Here is a 9,490-nt window from a genome sequence, read left to right on the forward strand (position 1 = left end):
TAACCGGGACTTAATCCCGGAAGAACTTTGTGGTGGTTATATATAATGGTACATGGTTGGTAAATGAAGCGATAAATGGGCTTCTAAAAAATCCGAAATTACGGAGAATACATGACTGCCAATTGGCTTATGGTAAAATGCCCGTTGATAATCTGTGCCTGTAATATAAATATCCGGTTCTTGGTAGATACGCAGTTCCAGTTTTCAAGTTGTGGTAAAACGATCGCCATTTGGATAATGTTGAAAACCCTGGTGGTGAATTTAATGTATTAAACAAATCAATAGATTATTCATAGATCTCTACTGATCTGGAACTTGATCCCAGAAGAACAGAGGTCGTTATTTAATGCTATATAGTTGGCTAGCAGTGCCGTATTGTTTACATATACTTGTTTATCAAATATTAAAATAGAGTAGTGTATAGTAACCAAGTGGTCTTCGTTGGAAAGCCAGACTTAAATTGTTTGTTTTTTATCGATTCATGTACAAGTTACTTGAAAAAAAAAACACGTACATACAACCGTAATATATATATGACTTACTGTTCTGTTATATTTTATAACTTAAGTTCGCCGTGGTATTTACTTGTAACATTTAAAAACTGTAAATATTACGTGTCATTTTGTTGTAAGGTTTGAAACTCAACGGCCGAGTTCCTGCAGGTCTGAACCTGTATACAAATCTGGTATTTGAATGTCACGTAAGGAACGTATGAATAATCGGATAATCGATGATATGGGATGCCTATCGTAGGGCAGTAGACGTGGCAGACGGTTCTGATCTAGGCTTGCAATATTTAGGGATCAACATCACGTAAGGTTTTAAAATACGGAATGCGCCTGGAACACATAGACTAATCCTTTAATTTGCAATTGTCCTTTAATTAACATATCAACATGCTGTATTTTTTACCACCACTTATGGTGGTAACGAAATCGAACCCCGATCAATGTTACACATTTTCCATGAGTATCGGTACATAGTGGGCTACCTACAATAGCTTTTATCTGACGCGATTTAAGTTTACTCCTTAATCTTTCCGCGCATAAACTGGCGCTATGCTAATAGTTAACATAAATAAATAAAAATAAGAAAACAAATATAGAATTCCTGAATAGCGTTACTATTCCTAGATGCGGGAGGTTGCTAGTATCAAATACCCTGACATTGTTGAATCGCTTGTCTTTTTCAAATCCGATGACACGCACAAGTTCTAGTTAAGATCGTTATCATGTTGAACACTGTCCGGAGCAATCTAGCCTTTTATTTGTGCAAGGTTTCGTTTTTCCAAACCCGATTTTAATTCATCGTTATTGCTTGTCAAGGCTGTCGTGTGTTTGTGGCCGCTGTGTGGCGGAAGGCCCACTTCCTGCGGCCGTGGTCATTTTTGGCATAGTTTCCACGAACACACTTCCCGTTTGTCACGGGGGATGGACATTATGTACTTAAATTTCCCGCCGTTCTCAGGGGAACCTGTATAATACAATTGATCCCAGCCTTGACATTATTATGCCAAACCTGTAAGATAATAAATTGCTTAGTTAAACTGTTTGCGTTTGTCGTTGAATAATAATGTTTATTAGGTCAAGAATAAACTGTCTTATTCAACGCAAACGCTATTTTCCTAAGGGATCGCCGAAACCCAAAACCCCAATTTTATAACCCATCCTACCCAGTCTACTCTAACACATAGACTCGTCCAACTACTGCCCGTGCAAATTGTCGTTCTTTTACTAGCTCCTCGCATCACAGGGTAGGTCGCGCTATGGTTTACAAGTTTACATTTACCACCCACCCTCCCACTTAATTTTTTATTGTAACACGATGCTTGCCAGATTTTTGTTATATTCCAGTATTGTCGAGAATTACGAGCTCTATTAGAAGCCCACATCGTCATGGCTGGGACTTACCAGCGTACGGCACACCGTCAGTCTGTCCAATGGTCTACTTAGTTTGGATCCCGACGACAGGTTCCTGCGTAATTGACTGTACCAGTGTTAGAGAATTTGCTAGGCTTTGATCAGTAAACTTTTGTTAATATTGGTTGTTTTCGGGTACAGTTTTCCAGAGTTATTTTACATTCAGTGAAGTTTTATCTCATAGGCATAGTTTCCACGAACACACTTCCCGTTTGTATCGGGGGATAGACATTATGTACTTACATTTCCCGCCTTGACATTATTATGCCAAACCTGTAAGATAATAAATTGCGTAGTTAAACTGTTTGGCGTTTGTCGTTGAATAATTAAACACTGACATTTTCAGATTTCAGACTATTAATCAATTTCAATACGAGTAACAGTTTTCTTCCTCCCCTATCAGATACAAATACAATCATCTGAACCAGAAGTTTATTTGTATTCACTATTGTAGGCTAGAAGCTTTATTATAAGCTTTATTGCTGATATAAATGTTGTTGTTGTATATATTTATCAAGTAGGACCGAACAACTAAACATATAATTTCCACGCATGAATTCACTCTATTCCTAATGCGCTATCAACATATCTTACCCATATATCCTTTGATACATCAAAGGTTGTATCAGGACACATAAGCAATCGATAACTCAACGAAATCACTAATTTTGATTGAACATAATACCACAAAGATTTAAATTAATATTAGTTTTGAAATATATTCACTTCATAAAATCTCACGCTCAGAATGTATAATCTATATATAGACACATAGATAAGGGCTTTCTCAATAATTGGTAAGTTTTTGTTAATTTGAAGAACATATTGAAGTGCATATTACTTACGTTTATTGTATCGACAGAAATTATGTCTTTGAAACCATACTATGCATTACATATCAATCACACGTACTACATAAACAGGCCCGTGTTTGTTTCTTTTCAACTTATTTCTTGGTCTATAGTAGAAAATATCTTTGTTCATTTTTGTTTTCAACTCATTTTTTGGTGTATAGTAGAAAATATCTTTCATCTAGCATGTTTACCCCAATTCGATGTCTTAGGACAGTAACCAAGTGGACAGGCGCACAAAAGATTGCAATTTACTTAACTCTCCTTTTGTATGAGTATTAATATATGTACTCTAAATGTAAAAGGGCTAAATAACAAAGACAAACGCACTAAAATTTCCAAATGGTTAGACGAAAAAAAATATAATATATGTCTTTTACAGGAAAGTCACCTAACACATACCTTAGCACAAACATTGAAAAGTGAATGGGACGGAGATATTTATCTTAGCGGACAACATACAAATAAACAAGGCATCGCTTTTCTGATCAAAAGTAATACAGGAATAACAGTGGATAACTTTAACGAAATAATAATTGGCAGGCAAGCAAGTATAGACATAACAATACACGAAACACAATCAACATTAATAAACGTTTACGGCCCGAACACAGATGAATTGAAATTTTACGAAACATTACAATCCTATATAATAAATAACCAAGACAAAAACATTATAGTCGGAGGTGATTTTAATGTTGTTCTTAACCCATTATTAGATAAAAGAAATGGAAATCTTTATACCCACTCAAACAATAGAAACATTTTAAATAATATAATTAAAAACTACAATTTAATAGACATATGGCGTACAGTTAATCCGAATGAAAGAAAATTCACCTGGCACTCAAACAAAAAACCAACAATATTTTGCAGATTAGACTATTTTCTAGTATCTGAGTCACTTTGCAATATTATCGACACATGCAACATAAAACCAGGATTTATGACTGATCACTCGATAGTTGAACTTAAACTGCATGAATTACAACCTGAAAGAGGCATAGGATACTTTAAACTTAATAATAGCATATTATTAGATACACAATATCAAACACAAATTAAACAGGAAATAACCAATACTGTTCAATATAACAAAGATGCAAATCCAAACACCTTATGGGAAATAATCAAAGGAAATATACGTAACACAACAATAAGATACACGTCATTTAAAAAAAAAGAAACACACAAACTTGAAAATGAAACCATAAAAGTCATTGAAGCACTTGAAAAACAGTTGCATGAAACAAACACAAACGATACCACCGCCATTGAAAATGAAATTGCTTCAAAAAAACAAATATTAGAAGGAATTTATCACACACACCTCAATGGCATAATACTTCGAGCACGGGCACAGCATGTTGAACACAATGAAAAAAATACAAAATACTTTGCAAATATTGAAAAACGTAGAAGCGAACAAAAAACTATACACAAACTTGTGGTCAATGGCAAAGACATAACAAATAGAAGTCAAATACTAGAAGAACAACGCCTATTTTTCGAAACGCTCTATAAACGAAATAATGTTGAAAATAACACCCTCTTTAAAAATACGCATCATGCTTTAAATGAAGAAGAAAAACAAGTATGTGACGGATTACTAACTGAATATGAATGTGGATTAGCTCTTAAAGAAATGCAAAATAACAAAAGTCCGGGATCTGATGGCATCACTACCGAGTTTTATAAAATATTTTGGAACGATATTAAAACACATTTAACTAATTCACTGAATTATTCATTCAACAACGGAGGTCTAACCATGCTTCAAAAACAAAGTATAATTTCACTCATTCCAAAACCTGGAAAAAACTTAGAATCCCTGTCAAACTGGCGCCCGATTAACTTACTGAACAATGATTATAAAATAGCAGCTAAAAGTATAGCAAACAGAATTAAAAAAATATTACCATCAATCATTTCAAGATCTCAATCCGGTTTCAAAAAAGGACGTTACATTGGTGAGAACGTTCGTCTTATACAAGAATGTATTAACTATTTCAACAACTCAAATAATTCTGGTCTAATTTTTTTTGCAGACTTTGAAAAGGCATTCGATTCGCTTGATCATTCGTATATGTTCGCTTGCTTAGAAAATATGAACTTCGGTGAAAGTCTCATCAAATGGGTAAAACTGTTCTATACCGACATTAATAGTATAGTTACTAACAATGGCTTCTTCTCAAACAGCTTTAACATTGAACGAGGGGTTCGACAAGGGTGTCCACTTTCATCATCGCTATTTATTATATGTATCGAGTATCTATCACATCACATCCAATCAAATAAACAAATAAATGGCATATCGCTAGAACCTGACGAAGAAATTAAACAGTCTCTATTCGCTGACGATGCAACTTATTTTTTAAATGACAATTATGACTCTTTCCATAACCTTATAGAGTCGCTAACCCTTTTCGGAATGACATCGGGTCTTAAACTTAACAAAAGTAAATGTACTGTGCTACGAGTAGGTAAATTAAAACAAAGTAATGTTCATCATAAAAAAGAAATGAAATTTAATTGGACATCCGATGAAGCCACTACGTTAGGAATAACATTTACAAATAATGAAAACGATACAGTTCTAAAAAACATACTGCCTAAATTACAGAATTTTAAAAATTGCTTAAAATCATGGCACCACCGTAAACTAACACTTATCGGAAAAAACACAGTATTGAAAACATTTGCACTTCCTAAATTAATTTATGTATTAACAGTTCTCCCAAATCCACCAAATGATATTATTAACGATATTAATTCAGCAATATTTAATTTCATATGGGACGATAAACCTGACAAAATTAAACGAACTCAGTTAATTCAACCCGTAGAAAATGGAGGTATCCACTTAACGAACATTGACTCATTCTTGAATGCAATCAAATGCAGCTGGGTTAAAAGATACCTAGATAGTACCAATACGAGTAAATGGAAATTATTCTACCAGAAAATTTTAAAAAAATATGGTGATTCCTTACTGTTTGAATGTAACATCAGCAATAATATCTTACATGAAATTGCCAACAAAAACATATTTCTATCTAATGTTCTATCAGCATGGAGTAATGTTATTCATAACCTAGACTACCAAACCAACAGTAAAATTATTTTATGGAACAATAAAGACATAACTTCAAACAATAACACGTTTTTCTATAAACATTGGTTTGAACGAAACATTAAATATGTCGACCAATTATACGACGACAGAATTAAGGACTTCTACTCTTTTGATAATATATGTTACATATACGGAATACCTTCAAGTGATTTCCTGAAGTACTACACATTAATCAAAAACATACCCAAACATATCAAATCTAAAATCAATACAAATAACACACCATGTACTCAAACAACATTCGTAGAAAACATACTTTCAAGACAAAAGAAAACGAATAAAATATTTTACACACTACAAATAAAAAAAGCTACAGAAAACTCCAAAACCCAAAATAAATGGCAGGTCCTTTTTCGAGATCAAGAACTTAATTGGAAACACATATTTATCATGCCATATAAAGCAACTATTGAGAGCACACTGAGAAATTTTCAATATAAATACGTCCATAGAATTATAGCTACAAACAAATATCTCTTCAAATGCAAATTATCTAACTCCAATTTATGTGACTTCTGCGGTGAAAACATCGAAACTATAGAACATCTTTTTTGGGAGTGCAAACACATCCAGCCTATTTGGAATCAATTAGCATCCTTTCTTGAACAACAACAGTTAAACGTTAAACTATCCTTATTAAGTGTTAGTTTCGGAATTAACTCATTTAAATCAATACATGGTAATAATATTGTGAATTTTATTCTTATATTGATGAAATATTTTATCTTTCACATGAAATACAGGAAACAAATACCAAATTTTAATTGTTTTATCCATAGTCTTAAACTCAAAATCCAGATTGAGAAAGAAATAGCCCTCAGTAATGACACTTTGCAGATCTTTGAACAAAAATGGAATCGAATTAAATTCTCATAAAGCTTGTCCACTTATATACTAATCACTCTTATGTAAGTTTTGCTTTTCCATGTATTTTTCTTTTCATTTTTTTTTTAGTATTATTCACACCAAGATTTTTCTTTTTCTAAAAACTTTATCAGGCATAGTTTATGTATACTTTGTTAAAACCATTGTTTGCAAATGAATAAAACATGTATGTATACAATATATGCTTTAAAATGAATAAAAAAAATAATAAACAGGCCCGTGCGCAGGACCTCCCCACCCACCCAGCTGGCTGTCTAGTTAGGATTTTTTTTAATGAACCTACTGCATTTTTTATGAAAGAACCCACAGTACACCTCAATACAAAAGAGGAGATGTGTTTTATTGTCCCTGATTAACAAGGGGGTTAGCTCTATTTTACTCGCCAGTGGAGATAAACCCCTAGGCAATGTTTTCTTATGGCCTTGTACACAAATCCCCTATCAGTCAATTCACCCTTGTGATACTGATTGCTTAATCTATCGATGGTTAAAGTAACACTTTTTTGATTGGCCAAGGTAAGAGTAGCAGCGAATGGAAGCTAACGATACAGGAGGTCTTGGCCTGAATATTGCTGCGTTAATAATGTGTGAAAAACAAATAATGTTTGAAGCAATTACAGAGGTGATTTGGAAAATGTATTACTTTGCAAGTTTCTTTGTCAAAGCCCAACACATGGTGTGTTTTATTCCAAACACGATTATTTTGTGGGATCCTATTTATTAAATTGTTAAAGCCATGTGGTTATAAGTAATAAATAGGGTGCATGTTTTAAAATATGTTCTTATGCTCTATTCTATAATCACGCTCAAGTTCACAAATAATTCCTGTGGATTAAATATTAAATTAATTAATTATACGCTGATTTTAAAATAATATTTACATTTAATCACCTCCAAATATAAGTTTCTGCTTGTTATCATCCTTTGCAGTTTAAAACAGTACAGTCAGTCATTGTGCTTTATTATATCCACTATGCACTTTTCAAGAATGTAAATTTCAATAGGGATGCCTGATTGAATAACTTTAGATTCGGTTCACTTTCATTCAAATGACTTAGCAAGCAAACAGTTTTCCTACACATATGATTTAATGTTTAAATTGTTTATTTTATGTACCTTAGTGTTTAAATGAACTTTGCATTTCAAGACAATCTAACAGTACACAATGAAGAAACTATGTCAAAGTTTCATAAAAGTACATGTGCATACGATTTGTATATATTTATGTTTATAAACTTAAAATGACAACGATCTTGAATTCGTAAAATAACAATAAAACTGTATTTAACTAATTGAAGACAGGGTTTTACATTTAAGCTCTCCAAGTGGTGTAGGCCAGCAAGTACCGGTAGGTAAACGGAAAAAACTTCAGGCAACAATCAGCCTCTTTGCTCGCAGAGAACAGAAGTCATACGTGAATATGAGAATTATGTTTTGTTCATATGCACATTAAGTTCATTTATAGTGCATAGGGGATTGAAAATAAAGCTGCAATCAAACGAAATTGCAACCAATGTGCCAACACGAGCGAAAAGAAATGCCAGTCATAGGTCCACCTTCACAGGCCTTCAATCTTGACCGGTTCTCGGACAGGCAGTATGCAAATGTGTGTGTTTGTTTGACTTCTGATCGGAAGACTAGATGGGGTGAAAACTGGGTATCGAAATTTCGTCATCTATATAAGTCCTAATGCATAACAGTTCTTTGTTCATGCTTCTTGCATTAATTGGTGACGACATTTCGATGGCCAATATCTGGGACTTTTAACCTCCACTCAACTAAGTCGTTTAAGTACCGATTCCCCCCCCCCCCCCCCGAGTAATTCGGACCATCAAATAACGTACATATTGGCTAACTTTATTAAAGGTAAGAAAACGTGTCACAAACGAATTTAGGATTAAACATTTCGTTGATCATAATCTTGTCAAATTTACGTAATATCAAATGTGCCGCTGCAAATTGACAACCTATATTCGAACTCCCAAAAGGAATGAAGCAATAATAGGTTGCCAATTGCACATTTGTGATATAGCGTGTAATGCACAGTATTAACATTTAATAACGACATGTGATTGGTGGATGCACGCTTTTGTCTTGACGAAATGTTCGCGTCCAATGTCATTTTTGTCACGAGAACAAGCTTAGTACGAAAAGCTACATGGCTAACTTAAAATCGACCGATTATATAAAACTCAGCTTAATATTGTAAATAGTGACATGGATGTGAGGTTTATTGGAAACACTAAAGTGCAAGAACTAGTGGTTGCAGGTTAAATCCCAGCTCACATATAATCTAGTTTTTTTTCTTACACACTTACTGATCTGATTAAAAAGGATTATACCGAAATGTACAACGTTTTTATATAGATATGTTCGCTACAAGATGGCATCTGTGCACTGATCTTTTGCATTTTGCTAGGTTTCTATAATACAAAAGGGTAATATATACTTAATATATGTACATGTATTGTGCTTTAATGTAAGTATATAAACTACATTATGAATAAAAGTGTTACTCTTCTTCCAAAAACTACAAACATCGAATGTTCTATGTTCACTTTGTACACGATTGGGCTTTGCCCATCCTCCTCTTTCCATGTTCATTGGTTCTATTGATAAGATGAACTATACTTTTAAATATAAAATACCAATAAATAGTGTGGAAATTGGACATAAGGAATATTTATCATTACTAGATGA

Source organism: Dreissena polymorpha, chromosome 15 (assembly GCF_020536995.1).
Source record: "Dreissena polymorpha isolate Duluth1 chromosome 15, UMN_Dpol_1.0, whole genome shotgun sequence".
Classification (NCBI taxonomy): domain Eukaryota; kingdom Metazoa; phylum Mollusca; class Bivalvia; order Myida; family Dreissenidae; genus Dreissena; species Dreissena polymorpha.